The sequence below is a fragment of the Trichechus manatus genome, unplaced genomic scaffold, assembly GCF_000243295.1.
Source record: "Trichechus manatus latirostris isolate Lorelei unplaced genomic scaffold, TriManLat1.0 scaffold00233, whole genome shotgun sequence".
NCBI classification, from domain to species: domain Eukaryota; kingdom Metazoa; phylum Chordata; class Mammalia; order Sirenia; family Trichechidae; genus Trichechus; species Trichechus manatus.
The window spans coordinates 2,320,768-2,325,402 of record NW_004444169.1 but is presented as its reverse complement, the minus strand read 5'-3'; positions in this window follow the sequence as shown (position 1 = coordinate 2,325,402).

Below are 4,635 nucleotides of genomic sequence, written 5' to 3'. Positions count from 1 at the left end.
GTGTAGTGGGGTTGTTAACCATTGTCATAGGGCAATATGTGTACTAACTGTTTAATGAGAAACTATTTTGTTCTGTAAACCTTCATCTAAAGTGAGAATATCAGCACAACTAGAAGAGCGTAGTCGATGTCACTGAACTGTGCATGTAGAAATTTTTGAAATGGTATATCTTTGGTTATGTATATTTTCACCAAAAAAAAAAAAAAGGTCGAGAAGGGAGAGGGTTGACATGTCGTGGTGTTGTTAACCAATGTCACAAAACAATATGTGTACTACTGTTTAATGAGAAACTATTTGTTCTGTAAACCTTCACCTGAAGTACAATAAAAAAAAATCAGTTGACCATAGATGTATAGTTTTATTTCTGGACTCTCAATTCTATTCCATTGGTCTATGTGTCTATTGTTCTACCAGTACCAGGCCTTTTGGATTATTGTAGCTGTATATGTTTAAAATCAGACAGTGTGAGGCCTCCTTCTTTGTTCTTCTCTTTCTGCATTGCTTTAGCTATTTGGAGCCTCTTGACGTTTCAAATAAAGTTGAGAATTCGTTTTTCCATTTCTGTAAAGAAGGCTGTTGGAATTTTTATCAGGATTGTGTTGAATCTATAGATCGCTTTAGGGAGTATTGACATCTTAACAGTATTAAGTCTTCCACTCCATGAACATGGAACATGTTTCCAGTTATTTAAGTTTTCTTTAATCTCGTTCAGCAGTGTTTTATAGTTTTCACTGTAGAAGCCCTTCAAGTGCTGGTTAAATTTATTCCTAAGTATTTTATTCTCTTAGATGCTGTTGTGAATGGAATTGTTTCCCTAATTTCCCTTTCAGACTTCTCATTGTAGGTATATAGAACCCTAACTGATTTTTTGTTTGTTGACCTTGTACACTGCAACTTTGCTAAATTCCCCCCTTAGCTTTAGAAGTCTCCTTGTGGACTCTTTGCAATTTTCTATACATAGGACATAGGATCATATCATCCACGAATAGAGATATTTTTACTTCTTTTCCAGTCTGGATACCTTTTCTTTTTCTTGTCCTTTCAAGATTTCAAAGGGAAAGCTCTCAGTCTTTCTCCATTAAGTATAATGTTGACCGTTGGCTTTTCATATATGCCCCGAATAATTCTGAGGAATTTTCCTTTTATTACAACCTTCTTTAGGTTTTCATCAAGAAAGTGTGTTAGGGAGGTGAGGCCAAGATGGCAGAGTAGTTAGACGCTTCCTGTGGTCCCTCGTACAACAAAGACCAAAAAAAAAAAAAAAAAAAACACAACTGAATCAATTTTATATGACAATCTAGGAGCCCTAAACATCAAAGGCAAAGTTGAGGAATCAGACTGAGTGACAGGGGGAAGGAGATACCGTTCAGAAGCAGCGAGGAGTTGCCAGACCTGACTTGGCAGGAATCAGCACCCTGCAGGCAGTGTACGTGGTGAGGCAAGCAGTGTTGCTTGGGATGCATATTCCACATCAGGAGAGACTGAGCGGTGAAGAGTCTACTCAAGCCCCCAGAACGAGTGAAAAGTGGCGCTCAATCAGCAAAAGATAAGTACACGCATCTAACCTACCACACGGATCAAAAAACACCCTCTTTGGGAAAAACCTCTCCCCCATTTACTCAACCCATCCCCACTCTGCCCTGGGTCCCTGGCTGGCTTCAGCCATTACCATGTCCCCTGGGCCAGAAGTATGGACTTGTCATGTACCCTGAGCCATTCTCCAGGCCTTGGAAATGGAACAAATTAAGAAACCGGAATAAATAATCTGCAAGATTCCCTAAGCCAGGAATTTAGGGTAGGCTCAGCTTCTTTGCCTAGGCACAGGCATATGGGGTCCACGGAATTTGAATGCGTTTCACCCCTGCATAGACCAGTGTGGGCCCATTTCAACAGCATAGGCCCTCATTAGAAAGGTAGAACAGGGTATATACCTGAAACCTAACTTCAACAGTCAGCTGTATGGTGGAGTGGTAGGTTCATAACATTTGACATTGCTCTGTCCATTAAGCAGTGTCCTCACCTACCCACACGAGGGGCCTGAGGACTGGTGTCTCCACACACACCACCTAACCACCCACAACAGTGGTCCAAGAATAAGTGGTGCCTCCCAGTCCTTACAGCCAACAGCATCAGGTGCTCATAGTCTGGCTGCAAAACCCACCTGCCTACACACTCTGGGGAACAGGGACACACTTTCTTCCAGACACTCAGGGGTAGCCATCAGCCCCCTGGCTTCCTCAGCATGTGACCCCCCTACTGCAGCCAGATACCTGTGCCGACACCAATAACCCCTGCCCATCTAAGACTGTAGCTGAAAACCTGCACCACACACTTGGTGACCGACAACCTGAACACCTGAGCTGAATCCATACAAGAAAAGTAAACATACTCTTGGGCTCACGTATAGATCTAACCACCTGGTGACAGGATGTTAGAGCTTCACAGTCACCAATAATCAAATTGGCTTACACGAGTAGCCTATTTGCGCCTATCAAAACAAAACAAAACAAGAAGCTAGGACACAATAAGCAAACATAACATAAATAAATATAATAACTTATTGATGGCTCAGAGACAACAGTCAATATTAAATCACATAAACAGGCAGACCATTATGGTTTCAGCAAGCTCCCAAAACAAAGAATCAAGAAATTTTCTGGAGGAAGAGAACTTCTTGGAATTACTGGAGATAGAATACAAAAGATTAATCACAGAACTCTTCAAGAGATCGGGAAGGAGTTCAGGCAAAACACAGAACGAGCCAAGGAACACACAGACAAAGCAACAGAGGATCTTAAGAAGGTTATTCAAGAGCATAATAACAAATTTAATAGGCTGCAAGAATCCATAGAGAGACAGCAATCAGAAATCCAGAAGATTAACAATAAATTTTCAGAATTAGACAACTCAATAGAAAGCCATAGGAGCAGAATTGAGGCAATGGAAGTCAAAATTAGTGAGATTGAGAAGTTTGTGGGTGAGCGGTGAGGCAGGCAAGTGGCGGTGCTTGGGAGGGATGTTTTCCACACCGGGAGAGGCCCAGCACCACAGAGTCTACACGGCCACCCAGAACCAGTGAGAAGCAGCCCTCATTGGCGAAAGATAAGTACTTGTGTACGGCTTACTGCATGGATCAAAAAATCCCCCTTAAGGAAAAATGTCTCTCCCATTTACCTCTCCGCTCCCTGCTCTGCACTGGATCCCGGACTGGATTCAGAAATTGCCAAGTCCCCTGGGCCTGAAGTAGGACCCGTCAAATGTCCAGAGCCATTCTCCCTGCCTTGGAGAGTGAACAAATTAACAAACAGGGCAAAAACTGCCAGCTCCCCTAAGCCAGGAACCCAGGTTAGGTACAGCTCCTTTCCCTAGGCACAGGCATAAAGGATCCATGGACTTTGAGTGCCTTTCCCCCTGCATAGACTTGTGTGGGCCCATCTCAACAGCATAGGCCCTCATTACCGCAGTACAACAGGGTATATACCGGAACTCTAACTTCAACTGCTTCAGCTGTAAAGTGGCAGGTTCTTGACATTTGACACTGCTTTGCCCATTAAGCATGGTCTTCACCTACCCACATTAGGGGCCTGAGGACTGGTGGCTCCACCCATGCCACCTAGCCATCTGCGATAGAGGCCCATGAATAAGAGGTGCCCCTGACTCCTTACAAGCAACAGCACTAAGTGCTCATACTCTGGCTGCAAAACCCACCCACCTATGCACTCTAAGGAACAGGGACATGCCTTCTTCCTGGACACTTGGGTGCAGCTGTCAGCCCCCTGCCTTGCTCAGAGTGTGTCCGCCTGCTGCAGCCAGATGCCTGTGCCTACACCAATAACCTATGTCTGTCTAGGACTGTAAGTGAGAGCCTACACCACACACGTGGTGGTTGTCTACCTGGGCACCTGAGCTGAATCCATACAGGAGGAGTGGGCGGGCTCCTGAGCTCACATACTTAGTAACAGATCTAACTACTTGGTGACAGGACATAAGAGCTTCAAAGGTGCCAATAATCAAACTAGCTCATACAAGCAGCCTATTTGGGCATATCAAAACAAAACAAGAAGCTAGGACACAGTAAGCAAACATAAAATAAATAAACATAATAACCTACTGATGGCTCGGAGACAACAGTCATTATCAAATCACATGAAGAGGCAATCCATGATGGTTTCAGCAAGCTCCCAAAATAAAAAATCTAGAAATTTTCCAGAGGAGGATAATTTCTTGGAATTACTGGAGGCAGAATACAAAAGATTAATACACAGAACTCTTCAAGAAATTAGGAAGGAAATTAAGCAAAATGCAGAACACGCAATAGAGGAAATTAGAAAGATTAGAGAAGTGCATAATGACAAATTTAACAGGCTGCAAGAATCCATAGAGAGACAGCAGTCAGAAATCCAGAAGATTAACAATAAAATTTCAGAATTACACAACTCAATAGAAAGCTATAGGAGCAGAATTGAGGCAATGGAAGTCAGCATTAGTGAGATTGAAGATAAAGCACTTGACACCAACTTATGTGAGGAAAAATCAGATAAAAGGATTTAAAAAAATGAAGAAACCCTAAGAATTATGTGGAACTCTATCAAGAGGAATAACCTATGAGCGATTGGAGTACCAGAACGGGGGGCA